Genomic DNA, 20,162 nt, shown 5'->3' with positions numbered 1-20,162 from the left:
GCAGCAACACAAACAGTTGGATAATCATGGTGCTCGTGACTAAAAAGTCACATCTGTATGCATGTGTATCTTTTTGGAATGATACAAAAGAGCAAGTGTAAGGTCAGAGCCAAGAATACATTTAAGAGTCCCGATAGATTTATATGTATCGCATAGCATTACCTATTTCAGGCTCACAGTACAGCACAAGTAGTGTATTTTTTGTGGAAGAGAGTTCCGGAATGAATATAGAATGCACATTCTCCCACCAAGCGTGCGGATCGATAGAGTCATAGACAAACATTAAACATTAAATGCTTCTGATTGTATATACTGCAGTGTACAGTATTTATGAGCAACTTTAGGAATCTGAAGTGCCTGTTTAATAAAACATGTGAGGGTATAAAGATCATTAAAATTCTGACCAAACATTGTAAAACACTTGCGTGGATAATTCTTGACTTAAAACCACAACTGTTGTAAAATTAATTGTCATTTTTCCAAAAACGTGTTTGTATCGCAATTCATGATCATTTACGCAACTGCTACCCGCATTTTCTTTTTCAGACAGTGACATAGGAGGTTTAACACTGCAGACTAAATTATTGTGCATGCATTCCCCAAAATGTGACCATTACACCTCTTACGCCACGGTACACAATGCATATGCGCCACAAATTATATAAAAAATATTGTAACTACTACAGTATAGTCGAACACAAAAACATTATATATCCCTTGCGTGTTGAGTATATACATGAAATTATAATAAACAGTTCTGGCAGTAAATTAAAAATGCAAGAGCGGCATCTTAATTGCATCATTTTTCAGCTCGGCACAGCATTTGTCGCTAAAGAAATGCCATGTTGGGCTAATGACCCCTTCCGTAGACAAAAGCCAGGGTACCAAGATGATATTTACCACAAATCAGGTTCCAGTTACTTGCGCAGCAAATGGGGGACTTTTGAAGCAGGTGGCTTCCCATTCCCAAAGGGGTCATGCCTGGGCTGGCAAAGGCCCATAACAGTGCCGCCGTTTACCGCAGTCATCCCACTCCTTCATGAAAAGAAATGAGTCGCGCAAGACGCGGCAGCTTCAACAGATATATTTACCGTTGGATAAAATCGGTGCCTGGCAGAACGGGCAGCAGCTGCACTTAGATGTGAGCCTAAGCTTCCTTGCTCACTCTAGACTTATTACTTGATGTCAGAATTTCGGTTGATAATAACCAATGGGGGGGAACCTTAATTTGGCCACTGCGCTCACTCCTGTCTCTTCCAACATGACTCCGCGACCCCAAAAGCGGCGTTTGTTTTTTCGGAATCTCGATGGCAGTGCCCTCGCTGACTTGATGAAAACAACCTTTATCCCTTCGAAAATTTACCTCGCAAGTGCTCATTAAAGTTGACCACGGGAAAAAGTACAAACACACACACATCTCGGAAGCCAGCGCTCCGTAATTGCTTGTTTCCATGGCCAGCAACAACAGAAGACGCAGCTTGTTTATTTATTCACGATAAAAACAAATACCAAGTGCACGGAGAGGCTCAATAAGAGTACTTGTATCGAGAATGCAATTGTTGGGCATTAACGAGCAGTCGAATAAAAACATAATTTAGAGATAAGGAACAAATGTATACGGAAAGGAACGAAAAATTGTCTCACGCATACGCTTGGGCATTTCCAATTGGCAATGATTTTAAAACAGTAGACCATTTAAAGGGCCACAAATAGGACATTCTTATGACAGTAATATTTCTGTAGCTGTTGGTTTTTGCAGAAAATACATAATCTGTGCATGCCATTAACGCATTAATTTAATTCTTTTAACGGACTGCTCCATTGAAATAAACTGCAGGTTTTTTTGGAGTGAGAATAGCTTCACATGAATTTACATTAATGGGACAAGCATACCAACACTGTCCAGGTATATGTGTCTTTTTGTATTAATCAGTACAGCAATGGCCTCCTGAGCGTCACTCCTGTCCCAATCTATTGTCATAATAGGGAACATCAGACCATTGTGCAGAGCGCTAAACCACTGCCATCTTCACGGTTGATTACCACGGTCTCCAAATTCTAAATAAGTAGGTAAACAAAAACAACATCTTAGTTGTTGCAGCTGTGATATATTTTGACAGCACTTTAATACTCTACTGAACAAATGCAAATCACATGCCTCTTTTACAAACTACCACAGCGGCCCTGAGGCCACCCTGATCACCACTATCTTAGTGCTAGCTGGATATTAAGTGCCCAATAACGGTGAAACAAAACTCACCCCCCATTGTAGAATTAATAAGCACAATGGTGAGATCGGACAGTGTTAAGAAATTGCCACTAACCACATAAAGCACCGGGATTATTTTGTACAGGAAACAAAATGGCGTCATGCAGATTATGGGGGCAATGTGTATAAAAGCATTTCGAGAGCTAGAAATCAAATGTACATGCTAACCAACACTTATTAATTAAAATCTGAATTGTCACCCGCAATATCAATGCACTTATCCTATTAGAGTGCTATAAAGTCGCACGGTTCATAAACACGAGGCCTTTATTACATGCCTAAAATTAGGTCTTGTCAGATATTTATTTTTTGCGTGTTATTGTCAAAACGCTTCGTGGCGACTCATCTCATAAGATCGCAGGTCATGCTCAACAAAATGATATTTGTGCCCGCACTTTTGGCGATGACAGTTTGCCAAATTGTTTTTGAAAATCGTAGAAGTCTTGAAAGTTCAGTAACAAAAAACATCTAAAGCTCTATGAATTTATGAAAGCTACTGCATTGTAAAACACGATTTTTAAAACACATTACCATAAATCTTCCAACAAGGTAGGGTAAATAATGCATAAGGTATAGTATATTGGGCTGTGTAGAATGTTAAAACTCTGTCTGCCAGGTGGTTTTGTTACATATATTTATGAACTGAATTGTAAATTATGATACGAATGAAACAATGTGTGGTATTACTGCACTTTCCACTGGTACAGATCATGCATCAGATTCATATTTGATTTGCATTTGTAGTCATAACTACTGTATGTAATACTATACAGAAAATAATAATTGTGAAAAGGAGGAATAATGCACAATAGAGTAAAAGTTATATTGTCTGCCACATTATCATTGGCCACTAATAAATCAATCTTCCAGTAATCCATGAAATGGCCTTCCATTTATCCACAATGTTGCAGACAATAGGAAGAGTATGGGAGGAGCTGAACGTGGGTGTTAACATAATATCTATATTTGTGTATATAGATATTATGGCAATAAATTAATTGTATTATCCGTGATCAACTGATGATGGATTAGAGGCAGTCCCCGACTTACGAACGCCCAACTTACGAACAATCCCCTCTTACGAAAGAACTTCCACAAGATACAGTATTCCTGTTTAACGATCTGACTTGCGAACTTTAACTCGCACTTGCGAACCGAACCACGGAAATATTTCGGTTTGGCAAATGTACAATATTTATTATTATTTACGAGTTTAACAATGCTTCCCATTTTTGTTGAACCGCAACACATTCAATACCACCGACCGTACGTGCAATTAAACACACTTTTGTGTTCTGACTTACAAACTGTTCAACTTACGAATGGGTCTCAGGAACGTTAACCAGTTTGTAAGTTAGTGACTGCCCATTCTATAATGTTGATGGAAGAAGATGGCGGTCATCACTGTTGACCTCGCCACTGCTCTAGCCGTTGCCACTATTTTCGCCACCATCAATGATGGATGATGACGATGGTGACATGGGCATTGATTGTTTCCACCGATTGTTTGCCAGTCACTGCCAAAAGAGACAGTTTGCCAGAAGAGGGGTGGGGGGGGGGGATTTCCTGGAGACTCAACCAGGATGCCGTAGTGAGTTGGTGGCTCCAACCTCTCTCAGCCCGCCTAGTTTTACACAGTCACTCCCACCCAATCACTAGCCCTGCCCCAAACAGTGGCCTTGCTCTTTCTAACATTTGCCCCCACCACGACTCATAGGCCCCCGCCTAATTCTAGATTTGAAGCTTTCGTGACTGCAAGGATTCATACTCTTAGTTCTTTCGGTAAAGTCACGTAGGTAAAAAATGAAATTAATAAAAATAAAACAATAAAATCACGACGTTTCGGAGGCAACACAAGTCTCCGTCATCAGGTGGGACCGTCAGAGCCATTAAGTGATGCAGCTAATCTGGCTGTGACGGTCCCACCTGATGACGGAGACTTGTGTTGCCTCCGAAACGTCGTGATTTTATTGTTTTATTTTTATTAATTTTAATTTCATTTTTTACCTACGTGACTTTACCGAAAGAACTAAGAGTATGAATCCCCGCCTAATTGTCTGCCACCCCCGCAAACCTTACACTACTTAAGCAGATCAACCCTTTCCCAATACAGTACAGGTACTCCTCGATTTACAAACGTTCGGTTTACAGATATTTCGCGTTCACGCAATTGGCAAATTATGGACACTTTTCGATGAACGAAATCGAATTTCCACATGAACGAAATATCACGTGGCACGCCACCATGAGATCAAACAAGGAGCACCCGGGAGGCTGCATCATCCATCCGCGACAGTGTGACGGTATCCCTGCAGTGCAACAGTAATGCCTCCACATCACATTTACAGTCATACCAAAATGTTTTGGTGAGTTCCCAGAAAAGGTTCATAATTGTTTGTTTGCAATAAATTATTATTCTATCGTTTTTATATTTATGTTCATTATTTTTGCATTGTGAAACGTCATATAGGTGTATATTTTTTAGGTTAGGAGTAGAGTTGGAACACATCCCTCATTTTTTCAACTAAATTAATGGGAAAAGTCATTCCGATTTACTAAATAAAATTTTACGCGCGTTTTTTAAATAACGCATCCCTTCCGTAAATCAAAGGATACCTGTACAATGCAATGTAATGAACATGAGAAGATTTTAAACGGGGTAAAAATCCCAATGATTGCATATACAGTGTTACACCGAGAACAAAGTTCTAAAACCGGGAATGTTCCGTGAAAACTGGGACACTTAGCACTGGAGCAGCACGAGGAAAAGCCAGCAACCAAGTGTGAGATCGAGACAATTGCTGTGGCCACGTGGTGCAGGTACAGTAGGAGACCTTGGAAGGCCAGTACCAATTGCAGCAGTTGCAGCAGCAGCATGATGATGATGATGATTATTAAAATGATGGATGATTAAAATGAACATATTGATGGATAGGGGTTGTGCTGGTGTTGGACAGTGTTGAATTTCTTCACATCATTGTTTCCATCTCCAGATGCCCCAGATACAGCACTCTACGCTGATCCGAGCACACGTTGCCATGCGAGCATCCACCGTTATTGCAGATAAGTTGCAGATGAAAGTAATTTCTACTGTGTGATTATTTGGAAGACAATTCTTATCCATGGATTGTCTTATCTGAAACAAGGTCCCTAGCTACGATAGTATTCCTGATTTTTTTCTAAATCCCAAAAATGTCATATAATCCATACACATGTTTCAATTGATCTGGCAATATGACATTGCAGGAAGTGATGTCACGAACAAACGAACTTGGCATCACGTGTGTGCTTTTCCCACCAATAGTGATGCCACTTGACATCCAGCTGATATCACTTCTGTGAGCACCAAGACAGATACAATTATTACAACTTCTAAATTATCTTCGAAAAAATGCAATCCAAAATAATGCTTAAATATACGAAATCCAATAGTTAAAAATCTGATATTCTTTCTGAGTCCTTTCACGTTGTTACTGTGCAGTAATACGCATTTTCTAATTGGATTGTGCATGGAAATTAACGGATCACAATGTGTGAGATTAATGCCAATGGAACATACAAATTATTGCATGTTCGATGCTGGCAACTTCTACAGCTGAACACCTGCTATGCAAGACGAAAAAAAGCACAGTGGGTCCACAAACGCCAGCATATTTACGAATTTGCACGACGCATTCTGTCCATCAGCACTGATGTAATACCAGGAAATACGCCAAAACCTGCTCAGCACACATTGAATATCATGACTTATACACTGCCCTTAATATAGCCTCTTCTTATTAAGCTATTCTGTTTACGCTAAAAGCTTGGTAAAAGCCCAATATGGTATACCAATTCCTCTTTCAATGGGACCGTCTTCAATGCCTCAAGCAAATTGCATTAACTGTGGGTGGTCATGCATTTTTCTTTTTAGAGTTGCCATGGTCTAATTCGCGATAAGCTTTCAAATGTTACACTGCTGCCACTATTGGAAACTATGTTGACAGCCTCTCATGATGTTCAATGTCTGCCTTTTCAGGGCCAACGATAGGTAAGACACCATCATCTTTAGGCATAATCGCAGCCTTCAATGCTAGCCGATGGCAACGAATCAGGAGTGATTTCGGGGACATGCTTAACAAAGGACAGTAATGGTGCGTAAGGTGGGCTCAACCAAGCACAATTCGCTTCTCAGATTATTCTTCATAAGCGACAAGCCTTTTGTTAAGTCCACTGTTGGTCAAACGCCTCCGCATGCCGTGTCAGTCACGGGGTTGTCGACCACACTTCGCCGTGGTGGTTAGTGTGGTGCTGGTCAAGTTAGGGAAGGGGGCAGTCCCCAGGACTGGTTCAGATATCGCACCATACTGATATACCCATGGCTACGAATCAAACTCAGGTGCATAGCACAGTCCACTACAAGGCAAAGAGAGCCAGGAGCATGCCCTACGACTGGAGATCCGTGAAAATCGTGTCAGAGCTCTTCGAATTTCTCCAGGACAAATAAATAGTCTGATAAAATATTCTGATTCTGTCTGTTCAGTCAGTCTAGTCTAGACCACTAGACGACAGTTCATCTACCCTTATGCCACAATCCACCTTAAAATAAAAATATTGTGTTTTCATTTAAACATGCATTTTTTTTTTCATGGAAACAATAAGTCATTTATCACTGTATTCACCATTGTCACTATCCATGATCAGTCTACTGCTGGCTAAATGCCTCCCAAAGCAACCGCCATCTCCCTTGATCCTGTGATGTTAGTATATTACTGTGTTACTGTACTATAATAACAAGTCACTCAAGCTATGCCCAAAATAAATCACAACCGTGCGATACCGAGCAAAGTAACCGTTGCAGAATTGTATTTTTTTTGTCATTTTAAAATGCAGTACTGTGCATGCAGTTGACATTGGTGTATCAAACAGAAGCATGCTTTACTATGGAGCAGAGTGGCATAAGAGGGGTTAGCGTAGGGCGCAACAAACCTGCCGTCATGAGTTTGATTCCTGGCCATGGCGAACATTCGTGGTGAGTGATGTATTACCCACTCCTGCGTCCTCCTATCACCAACTGGTACTGACCAATAACCCCGATGGCATGGCCTCAAAAAGCCTTCATTCGGGGGATTGACAAAATGTCTGGAAATTATTATCAGCGTATTCAATAAACATAATTATTATTGCACTTGGGATTTAGATATCACGTAGTTCAATGTGTTGATGTAAGCACAGCATTTGTAATACAAATATTGTTACCTGTAACGACAGTGCAGGTGAGCAGGGAGAATTGAGCAGTGGTTAGCTCACTGATCAGCCACCTGAGTTAGATTCATGATCATGTTTAATTCCAGTGGTTAATTGTATATTTTTGACTGGTCCTCCCCTGGTTGAACATCCCCCATGACTGTCACGATATGTGGAGGCCGTCGTCCAACAGTGAATAATGAGTATTAATACACCTCACTACGATGGTGGTTAGAAATGTGTCAGCATGCAATGATTATGACTTTAATTTTGTTTTATCTGTAAAACATGTACTTAAGAAATATGTGCCTCCTTCATTCACGTGCAACTCTAAGTTCGGAAAATTATTTGATTATTGGAACACAAACATCCAGGCATAGCCCGTCTATACTAAAAAAAACGTTTTGCATTTTAATAATTCTGCATTGCTCCCTACAGCCGAGCAAACCTGGTGCAACCCCAACCCTGTGCAAAACCACCAAGCTTAAATTGCAGCCGAAAAATTGCTCAGAAGGCATGCAACATGGAGCGTTTAAACATTACAGTGCCGATTTGTATTTAGATGATTGCATCACGAATGTTATTTTTCTTTGCCAACTCCACACTTTGAATGATCTGCAAGACGCAGTATTCCGAACGTGGTTTAATAACATATCACGTCGCCATGGGTTATACCTGGGAATTATGAACATTATTTTGGACTTGTGACAGGTGTAGTGGTATGGAGGAAGAAAAAAAAACACCAAACAAAAATAACATGCGATGGATTTCATATCAAACCACGTGTGCTCCTACAACCAGAGCCAGAGCATGCACTGCTTTGCAAACACACACCCACTGCCATCAATTTTAACCTCTCTTTGTCTTTAGGTCAAATTAAACATTTTCCCCAGACACATTTCATTTAGGTGGAATTGAATGAAAGCAATTTGAGACAATGGCAATTTATCTGAAAACTCATTCACCGCATTAACACCACACCCTTTGGTTGTGGGTGCTGCGGCTACAGATGAGGACATTGCTGCAAAATTACGTTGTCCTGCCATCAGAGCCACTGATTTTACACAACCAGGGCTAGGGTGTCTGCTGTATTGTGTGTGCACATTCATATTTCTATTTCTTTACCTCAATACAAAGTAGCATACAGGAAATATTCACAAGCGGTGGGTTACAAACCGCAGACTGCTTTTTGTTCCGACAGTGATGCATAAGTGGGATGTAATAAAACATATATAGACTTACCATGCTTCTATTAAAATGATAAACAATAAAAACAGACCTTTAACATTACAATATATTGGAAACCTTTGATCAATAGTGTATACTCGATACAGTATTCATTATGTCATGGCATTTCGTTAGGAGTGCAAAAACACACGCTGTGATTTGTTAGGTTGCTACATTGCTACCAAGAAAAATGCAATTTTTTTTTACATTCACGATTAACTACCTATTTTAATACAAGTGAGAAAACTCCACAACTGTGTATGTATATCACATTTTCCCACTGGAATCACTGCAGCTATTAAAATGTGGCAGCACATTTATTATTTGGTCCTGGTGGTGCAAGTGTCAGCACAGAGCAAACAACATCACACATTTTCATGATACGTTGAGTAAACTTTCACGATATTCCGCTCACGGCAACGGGCAACTTGCATGCGCATCATCATCCTCCACGATTAGTCCACTGGTGGAAGAAAGACTCTCCAAGCTGTCACCATCTTATCACGAAACTGCGACAGGACAATCCACCCAGCACCTGCACACGCACTTATTATATTGCTCCATCTCCTCGGCGGACGTGATTTTTCCGAAGCATTATAGTCTTAGGTTGCGGCTCCATCATTAGCATTGACCATTGGCCAATTTCATGCTAATTGGGGGATATTAGAATAGTTTTCTTTGGCAATGGCACTTTTAATGAGTGCATGCATATTATGAAAAATATATATCAGCATATATTACTCTACATGTGTATACAATTAGAAAAGAACACGATGTCATTCATATCCACATAAATGGGAATACATTCTAGAAAATTCGAATGTGGTGTGTTATCATCACCAGGAAAATATGAAAATACGTTTTTTTCAAACACATGCCATTATTTTCACAGTATATTTCGCACGTATGCACGCGTGCGATGATTATCAGACTCATTTAATAAATATCATTAGTCTTTTAGGGATGCAGCGTGACACAGTGATGTCCTTTGAAATTGACTCGGCCGACTTAAAAATGCAAGCTTCGGAATTTTGAACTTTTGATTTGTCCTCTCGTGTATAATGTTAACGAATCACATCGCCCCCACAACCGTCCACCCCGTCCCCGTGAAAAGGAGCGCACACAACAATGTAGCATGATTAACCCAGCTTATGAGCAATTCTCTGCAATCTTGCACAATTCACAAGTCTTGCATTTTTTTCATTTGCAGAATTAAGGATTTTTTTTTCTGCTCATGTTTCTCTACACAGCGCCGTCTTCCAGCTAATCAGCATTACACCTCGTGATAGAAATTAATTTGTTGAAGGTGCAGTATTTTCAGATATACTGTACCATTCGTTTTTTTATATCTTAAACAAATGAAATAAATCCAAATTCATAATAACTATTAATATTCAATGCTCGCATGGCCTCTCCTGCTACTCGCTTGCAAAAGGGCATCAAATGAAAATCTGGCTTCTTGTTTGTCCCCAGTGACTTAGATATCCCTTTGACATTGTACAAAATGCACAGCATGCGCGCTGCTCAGACATACAGTCACAACTTTCTCTGTTCCACTCGCAGCACTGACCACAAAATCTGTGCGGAGTTGAGCAATCAGGCAGAAAAAAAGCATTAGCTTTGTACCTTGGCACAAGCCAAGGTGTCACAGGAATCACCACTGCATGTTAATGGAAATGCATTCTGCTCAAGCCATTATCATTGCCAATGAAATAATGTATGCATAAAGGTCCGTACATACGCAGACTGTGCATGAAAGAAAACATTGACCAATAGATACAGGCTTAAAGTACATAACCACAGTCACCTTTTATCGAAGATTCAGCAATGCACAAGAGTGGGCAGTAATGATGCAGCAGTTAGCAAACTGCGCGGTAAGCACAGCAACCCGAGTTCGATTCCTGGCCAAGGCAAGTGCCAGTGGCGAATGATGCCTGAACCGAACCTGGGCCTGAGCTCACTTCGCAAACCCGCACCGACCAGCATGAAGCACGTTCAGATAACAATCCCCACGACTTATATGAGATGGAGGGGGGTCTTGACCCATCAGTGGATTGGCAAAGTTGTGTAAATGTATTATTAACGTTAACTTAATATACGACGAGCTGATGCTGTGAACAATGACCCCTTAATAAGTCAGAGAAATGGAGAAGCCTTTGGCTGGCGGAGAGCATCATGGACATGGAGCTCTATCAGCGTCACAGAGTGTGACAGTGGGGACTATCACCTCTGGATGACCGTGAACTCTTGTCAGCGGAAGAAAATGAAACAAGCAATTACGCATTGCATGTGCGCACAAGGCAGGCAATAACTTTTCGGAAAACGGGCCGATCAATATTTTTCATCATTGGGCTCCCGGTACAAGAAGACAAACTTTTAACAGGTGCTAAAATAAACGACTTAAAATGCCTCAACTTAGTAGACTGTGGGACTTAACTAAATTGCATTTAACTTACGTTCTGTCAGTTTATTTTTTGCATGTTTATTTTACATTGATTAAAAAACCCGGAGACACTTGCAGACCTCAGTCGCCCATCTGCTCATAAAGTGTGTAAGACGCCCAGCATTGTAGAGAACTACTCCATACCCGGTAGCCTTGAATCGAAAAAAAAAGTTCTGCCCACACACACTGTGTCAAAATGATTCATGTCTTGCCATTCGTCAATCTGCAGTGGTAGTCTTCAGTTCCCACAGTTGTACAGACATCGGAAGGAAGGGGGCTTTAGATGCAAGGTTATGGTGGAATTAAGTGCCGTGTTTTGTCAACAGCATCGCCCATCCATTATCAACATTGACAGGAACTACAATACACTAAATAGCAATGTGGGTATGCATAGGCAACAGTAGGTGGCAATAAGATACGCCTTCCTCGACAACAGGAAGCACGTACAATTCACATTTCACAATGCATTATATTGTCTCAAGAATAGCAGTGTAATTCATGCACTTGTTTTGAAACGAGCGGATCGAATGATGAGGGCTGCTTAATTATGTCAACGATTGAACTCCTGCAGCACTCAATGATGTGATAATATTCCCGTGTAGATCTCCCCACGGCACGGGCGAATTTAAAATAGCAGTTCTCCTCAGCAACTATTGAAGCGGTGAGTGGATTGCAGAAAAACAGCTCCAATCATTATTATTATTTTATTTGACGGCGTGCGAGGCAAGACTTCTAAGCATTGCCTGCGCAGTTAATGGCTTTGATCATAAAGGGATAAACCAAAGGCGAGGCATAAAGTATTCATGTTAATACGGCACTTTAACAAATGCTTAAGGGGGTATATGTGGCAATGGGACGCCGCCGAGACTTCACGACTGCCGTCGGCTCGGAGCCAAGTCCTAACGAGCAGAATCTTAAGATGCCCTGCCAGGTCGCACCGCAGTCGGACGGATGCTTCTAAAGGGACGCGTGCCTGTCGCTCGAAACCCTTCCCGACGTTCCCGTCACTTGCCATCCACCCCCCACCCCCCCAGTCTTGCAGCTCCGTTCCAATTCGCTTTGCCGGTGTCTCTAACTTGTGTGCCGATGCGAAACCTTGCATGCCATACGCGCTGCCACGGAGTTAGTCGTCTTAGTTGGTATCCTACACAAGTCTGGCTTATTCAGGCCAGCCGCCTTGACGTTTTAACCAGACGACCAATTTCTCCCAACTATGGCAATGCGTCACTGTGAGTGATGTATTCTGTGATGTATAATAGTGCTGTGTGGAGTACTGACAATGACATTTTGACGTCTTTGTGTCCGTTACCTTCACACACTGGGGTGTCTACAGCAGGGTTTTTATTTTCAACAGGAAGTTAGCAAAATTCAATTTCGAAAATGAGGACAATGACAAATGTATACCTACGAGGATTACCCCATTCATCAAAAGACTGTCAGGACGAATGAAAGCTATTAGCGAGCACCTGTTAAGATACCAAATGAACACACACACGTGTACACACACACACGCATACCACGTGTACCACGTGTGTGTGTGTGCGGGCGGGCGCACGGCTATGATAAATTAGACATGAGCACAATTAAAGACGGAACAGTTGATCCACATTTAATCACAGACGCTTACCCATCGACTGAATATTAAACAAACCCTAAGATACTTGTATAAAGCACTGTGTGTGTGTGTATACACGAGCACATTCTAAAACGACGCATGCTGTAACAGCCTGGCCACTATGTATTGCTCACATTATCGAATCTGAATTGTTTCTTTTCAACGTGCTAAGAAGGTTACGCGAATCGCCGTTGCGTCTAATTGGGCTTTTTCAATTAAACTAGCAAAAGTAAAGTGCGCGTGTGTGTGTGTGCGTGCGTGTTACACGGCATTACCGAGGCAGTTAACAAGAAGCCAGTCGCAGTCGTCGGGACTGTGTTTGAACGACCACTCGAGACCCGCGTCCCAACACATGAAGCAATTTCGCACCGTTACACTTCATATTTAGAGACTGCACAGCGAATCCAAACACACACACAGCACAGCAGTAGTTTGTGATTTCACACAGAGCTACTCGTTGCGTCATTGGCAGTGCGTTTACAGATCAAATGGATGTGAAGCGCTCCGTGCCTGCAGGCAGTAAACAGACGGACACCTCGATCACGCTGCAGGTGCATCACGACGAAGACAGCAGTGGTGGTGGGTAGGTAGCTTTGTAACGTCTCGTACCGGTCAACAACCTTACCCCCCCCACCCCCCCGTGTCGAGCTTCAACGTTGCAGACACCGCACACAGCAGCAGGAGTGACTAGTCAGGGTTTATCACGCAATTTCTAACAGCAGCAGCAGTAGTAAAAAAAAACGACGCAGTGTGTAAGAGTAAGAGAGAGAAGACTTCTCCAACCGCATCTCCCCCAAAAAATAAACATCTCAATTGAGAGGAGGAGGAAGGGGAGGGTGGGTGGGTGGGTGTGTGGGGGGGAGTATACATAACGAGCAAGTCAAGAAAAAAGAACGTGAAAAAAGGACACCGCTCGTCAAAAGGAGGGTGCCATTCGGGGTGCAGGTTTTGCCTTTTTACTCACCGCCTTCACAAGAAGCGGGACAACAATCCGGCTGCTGCTGCTGCTGGTGGTGCTGGTGTTGGAAGGAAGGAAGAGCGAGAAGAGAGAGAGAGGAGAGAGAAGACGACAGTCGATAACGCCGCTTGACGGCAACACCAGCAGAGCCCGGCGCAAGAGGCGGCTGCAGCGCTGGAGAGCGGCCGCGCTGTCTACGCTGCAGCTGCGGGGCGCGCTTCGCCGAGACGGGAGGGGGAGGGAGGGGGAGGGATGGGGGCGGGGCTACACGGCTCTCTCCCCCTTGTGACGTCACGCAGGGAAATTGAACACGGGGCTGTGCGTGGCAGCGTGTCCCGTTGTGTGCGCGTGCGTGTGTGTGTTTGTGTGTGTGTGTAGATGTGTTTGTGTGTGTGTATGTGTAGATGTGTTTGTGTGTGTGTGTGTCTCTGTGTAGTGTAGTGCTAATGTGGCGGTTAGCGCGATGCGCTATAAACCTGGCGACCCGGGTTCGATTCCTGCTCACGGCTAACACCAGTGACGATTATCTGAACCGGTCCCGGCCTCCCCTAGGTCGACTCAGCCTCAAATGAGTACCTGGTGAGGTGTGTAAACATCGTCACTGGGGAGACAAAGGCGGTCGGGCGTGGTGCTGGCCACCCACCCCCTCGTGTACCGTTCTGGCCTTCATAGGTGCTCGCTAACAGCACTTGCCCCTACAGTCTAGGCTATACGGGGGATCTTTATCTTTGTGTGTGTAGATGTGTTTGTGTGTGTGTATGTGTAGATGTGTTTGTGTGTGTGTGTCTCTGTGTAGTGTAGTGCTAATGTGGCGGTTAGCGCGCTGCGCTATAAACCTGGCGACCCGGGTTCGATTCCCGCTCACGGCTAACACCAGTGACGATTATCTGAACCGGTCTTGGGCCTCCCCTAGGTCGACTCAGCCTTAAATGAGTACCTGGTGCGGTGTGTAAACATCGCCACTGGGGAGACAAAGGCGGTCGGGCGTGGTGCCGGCCACCCACCCCCTCGTGTACCGTTCCGGCCTTCATAGGTGCTCGCTAACAGCACTTGCCCCTACAGTCTGTTAAGGCTATACGGGGGATCTATGTGTAGATGTGTGTGTGTGTCTCTGTGTAGTGCCCCCACCGAAGACGAACATCTGTGGAGGGATGCAGGCAAAGCCGATGAGTCGGACGCTTTCTATGACCTCCTGTCACAGGTGCTGGCTAAAGTGGCCACTCGGGACAGAGTCATCTTGTTGGGTGACTTCAATGCCCGAGTTGGTCATGATACTGGCACCTGGTCTGGAGTGATTGGAAGGCATGGGCCAGATCAGCTCAATAATAACGGTAGGAGGCTGCTAGATTTTTGTGCAGCCCATGGGCTTGTAATTACTAACACGCTCTTCCGGCATCGGCGCATCCACACAACATCATGGATGCATGCCGGGTCCAAGCAAGAACATCTGCTGGACTACGTAGTGACGGACCAGCGGATGCGAGCCCATGTCCTTGACACCAGGACCTACCGTGGAGCTGATCTGCCCTCTGACCATCGACTAGTCATCTGTAAGATGCGCCTGCCATTCTTCCACTCCGGTGGTGGGTGTACACCCAGGATCCCATTCCAACCAAAAGTGGCCTGGTCTAAGTTAGCTGATGAAAGTTGCAAGCGAGAATTTCATCATCGCTTGCAGCTGGGGTTGGCATCGTCCCCCACTCCACCTGATGTCGAGGGTAAATGGGCGAGGTTTAAGACTGTGACTCATGCAGCTGCAATGGCTGCTTTGGGTACGCGGTCCAGACCTCCCCGGGAACCCTGGCTGACGGAGGAGGTGTTCAGGTTAATTGAGAAAAAGCGACAGGCCCACTCTCATCGCCTACAGCATCCCACGTCAGAGAATGAGGAGGTTTACCGCAGTCTTCGCTCGGAGGTTCGGAGAGCCGTGAGGCGCTGTAAGGATGGGTGGTGGTCGCGGGTTGCTGAGGAGATGGAGTCTGCCTCAGTGGCCCGCGATCACAATTCACTATTTAACTCCATCAAAAAAGTAACCTGCAGCGCCACACCTATTACCATCATTAGAGGAAAAAACGGTGATCCAATCTCCGACCCCCAGGAACAGGTTTGCAGATTTGCTGAGCATTTCTGTGAGGTCCTGGGGGAGGGAAAATCTCTCAGCCAGGAAAACATCATGGCACAAAGTGGGGATAACCCTGCTGAGGCTGCGGTGCCTCAAATATTGGAAGAGGTCACCCCCTGTGAGTGGCTGGCTGAGGTACCGGCTGTTGAGGAAGTACTGAGGGCGATCCGGAGTCTGAGACCAGGGAAGGCACCGGGCAGAGATGATCTCCCAGGCGAAATGCTGAGGGAGGGTGGCGTTTGTGCACAGACTGCCCTATATGACATCATAACAACAGTCTGGACCACTGGACGGGTTCCGCAGGACTGGAAGGATGCCCTGGTGGTCCCCCTCTTTAAGAAGGGGGACCGTACCGACTGTAACAACTACAGGGGCATCTCACTCCTCAGTGTGCCGGGTAAGGTCCTGGCAAGGATTATTCAACATCGCCTTGCTAGGCATGCTGAGGAGAGGCTTGCGGAGCCCCAATGCGGTTTCAGGAAAGGGCGGTCCTGCACAGATGCCATATTTTCTGTCCGTCTGCTACAGCAGAGGTGTAGGGAATTCCAAAAAGACCTACATCTCTGCTTTATTGACCTGGTCAAGGCCTATGATACCATCAGTAGGACTGGGCTCTGGGTTGTTCTTCGTGCTTTCGGAGTCCCTGACCCTCTGCTCACGATCATTAAGGACCTTCATGATGGTGAGCGGGCCCGGGTAAAACTACGTGGCCGGGAGTCGGAGCCTTTCCCTGTACACCTTGGGGTGCGACAGGGATGTCCTCTGGCTCCCACATTATTTAACATCTATTTCGACTGCGTAGTTCGTGAAGCCTTCAATAGCTGTACCGGGGGAATTACCATTTGGTACAGATACAATGGGAGGCTGATCGACGCCCGGGTGCGATCAAGGGATGGCTCCCTATTGGTCAACCACGTTATGTATGCCGATGATTTGGTAATAGCTGCTCATTCAGAAGAGGAGTTGGAGACGCTGCTGCTGAGACTGGAGCGTGCCACTAAGAGGTGGGGCCTTACCATCAGCCCCACCAAAACTAAGCACCTGCCTGGGTATTTTGTACCATCGGGCACTCCGCCCCCACAACTCCCAATCGGTGATGGGGCAGTTGTGGAGAGAGTAGAGAGTTTCCCATACCTGGGCAGTGTGCTCATGACCGGCTCCAGTTTATCAGCAGAGGTCTCACTCCGAATCAGTCGAGCGGCAATATCTTTTCATCGGTTGCGTAACGCTGTGTGGAAGCTACCTGGTCTGTCGCTCCGCACGAAGCTTCAAGTCTTCTCGGCCACGGTCATTCCCTCCCTTCTCTATGCTTGCGAAACGTGGACCCCCCTAGTGGAGCATCTTCGCCGGTTGGAAACATTTAGGCTGGCCTGCCTACGATCCATCCTGGGTTTAACCAGGCTGGATTGTGTGAGGAGCTCACAAGTCCTTGAAAGATCTGGGCAAAGTCCCATCAGTGAGCTCCTCCGGCAGGCAAGGCTGCGTTGGCTGGGTCATGTAGCCCGCATGCCCAGCCACCGCATGCCTAAACAGCTTTTGTTCGGCCGGATCGAGGGGGCTAAACGGGCGCGGCACGGGCTAGAGAAGAGATGGAGTGATGTGGTACAGGAGGACGTGGAGCTGAGTGGACTTGCCGATGACTGGTACCAGCGGTGTCAAGATCGGCCTCAGTGGAGGAGGCTCGTGAAGGACGCTACTGGGCAGTTGGAGGCAGTCGCCCTCCAACAACAACGGAGGGCGGAGGAGCGACGCTCACAACAACGAGCGGAGCGCCGGGTGGCTAAAGCACAGCAAGTTGGCACAGTAGGGGGCACAGGTGGTGCATCAGCCAGTCATCTCGGTCATCTCGGTCAGTCGACCCGTGGCACCTGGGTCTGCCCCGTGACCTCCTGCCAGCGGGCGTTCGACACTTCACGTGGCCTCAAGGTGCACATGGCCTGGCACAAGCGTCGTGGTGACGTCACCGCCACTTAGTGGCGAATGGCGGTTGTTGTTGTAGTGTAGCGGTAGTGTGGTGGTTTGCGCGCTGCGCTATAAACCCGGCGACCCGGATTCGATTCTCGCTCACGTGACAACTATTTAAACCGGTCTTGGGCCTACCCTAGGTCGACTCAGCCTCAAATGAGTATCTGGTGCGGTGTGTAAACATCGCCACTGGGGAGACAGAGGCGGCCGGGAGTGGTGTTGGCCACCCACCCCCTCGTGTACCGTGCCAGCTTTCATAGGTCCTCGCTAACAGCACTTGCCCCTGCAGTCTGTTAAGGTTATATGGGGGATCTTTATATGCGTGTGTATGTCTTGTGTGTGTGTGCCCCAACAGTCTGTTGATGCTATACGAGGGATATTTATCTTTGTATATAGAGTGTGATCGGCCAGTCAGCGTAAAGAGTAACCAATGCACTCTTCAGAAACGCCTGTCTTGTAGATGTAGTGTTGCAAACGTGTGCACATTGTACACAACGCGTGTGATGTAACCTGCACGTGCATGCATCGTAGCCATTGAGAATGACTGGCAGGTGCGGGCTGTATGGCGCGTGGGAGACCAACGTAAACAGTAAATGCTGAACACTGCAATACACGTACCTTGTAAATACGTGTGTAGTGACATGGAATGGGTCACTACGTAGCATAGCGCGGGTTGCTGGCAGAGAAGGGCATCTGCAGTTGCAGCAGCCCTGTCTGTCAGCAGGTCACGTGACAAGCCAGAGAGAGGGGTGTAGGGGAAAGGTGACAGAAGGGGGCACGTGGGGGAAGCCCGGGAACCTGCTAGTACGTTCTAGAAGAGGGGCGTGGCCGGGGCGGAGCGAGGCCACGCTGGGAGGATAAAAGGGGGCCCCGAACGGGAGCTCGGGGCTGTCGTTTGGAGTGGGATCCCCTCGTCGTGCTGCCGGAGTCTTCACCTTCTCTGCGTCGGCAGTCAGGCAGTCTGCCGGCTGTCCTGACTGGGAGCTGTAGTTACCTCTTGTGAGCTGTGAATGTTGTTAATAAATAGAGTGCCTCCTACTCCTAGTGTCTCTGAGTTCGTCACGACACATATGTTACGTATGCATGTTGAACTTCTTTCGCACCGTACGTAGCCAAACGCGTTAATCGGAGGTGCGGGGGAAGGACAACAAACTAAACACAAAAAGCAGTTCTCAAAAAAAGAATTTTCAATCTCGATTTTAAAGTGGCTTCTTAATATCGGAAGGAATATTGTTCCAGACGGCCACAGAAGCGCATTGTGAGAAAAACATGTACCGTGTATGTACAATATCTGCATGCATGATTGCGACATACGCACGAATAACCACGTGACTATGACACACACACGCCCACACATGCAAAATTGTATGCCTTGTGAATTGATCTGTAAGTGCAAAGCTATAGAATAACCAGCATCTACTGCAAAGAGGAAATTATCTCTACTGAAATTGCATGCGTTTTGTATGTTACTGCATTGTTATGTAAATATGCGAAAAAAATAGCTCCATGTATGAATATGACATACACGTGTAGCGTGCAGACTACGTAGAGCTTGGGGTAAGCTCGGTGCGGAGATATACATACACCTGACCTGTATGTGCACGTTGTGTTTCTTTCGCACCATACATAGCCAACCGTGCTTATCGGAGGTGCGGGGGAAGGACAACAAACGAATTCTGTGCAAGTGAGTTTTCGTGCAGAACTAAAGAGATTTTGGGTATGCAAATGACAAAATCAAAATCACCTGGAATGTGTGCACGATCTCATCAGATATCCGGGATAAACAAAGCGAATTTTAAACCTGGACAAGTGCTTGGATGGGCGAATGCACCACGCATAACAGGTGGCATAGACTTCTGAGCCGCGCTGTCGGCAGTACAGAGCAGAGCAGCAAATTCCATTGTTGTATTGTACACTCTAAGCTCCCACGTCACCATTCTCTGCATTCACCAAGTCCGCACTCATGATCAGTGTGGGGAAGTATGGTCAAGCAACCCTCCGTCGATGCGCATGGCATGGGGGAGGTCTTCATCGAGCAGTGGATTGACAAAGGGCTGTACGTGTATGTGTACATGGCGTATACACGAGCATGTACGTGGACATGCTGACTGCGGAGGTGTGTATGGAACCAGTGTCAAATGCAAATGATTCAAGTTTCAAACAACTGTAGTGGGTTCACTTGAGAGACACACACATTCAGGAGGCAACACGTTTATTCTACGACCACAACGGGATAACTCCATAGCCAGTAACCACAACGGGATGACGAATTAATCGGTAACTACCACGGGGTAACTATATAAACGGGTCAGGTCACGTCGGCACACTGCCTGACGC

The 20,162-nt window shown here is 45.6% G+C and overlaps 1 protein-coding gene across 2 annotated transcripts in view; it reads right to left on the bottom strand.

Annotated features, from left to right (window-relative positions):
- LOC144936904 (RNA-binding Raly-like protein) overlaps positions 1-13,923 on the bottom strand; it is a 138,759-nt gene extending 124,836 nt beyond the window's left edge. For both annotated transcript variants that reach the window (XM_078864116.1, XM_078864118.1), the window contains exon 1: positions 13,745-13,923. The gene's annotated coding sequence lies outside the window, so the exon portion shown is untranslated. The remainder of the gene's footprint in view (positions 1-13,744) is intronic.
- Positions 13,924-20,162: the final 6,239 nt, after the last annotated feature.

The sequence above is a fragment of the Lampetra fluviatilis genome, chromosome 17 (assembly GCF_964198595.1).
Source record: "Lampetra fluviatilis chromosome 17, kcLamFluv1.1, whole genome shotgun sequence".
Lineage (NCBI taxonomy): Eukaryota > Metazoa > Chordata > Hyperoartia > Petromyzontiformes > Petromyzontidae > Lampetra > Lampetra fluviatilis.
Note: the sequence above shows the minus strand (reverse complement) of the source record. Positions and strands in the feature narration are given on the sequence as shown.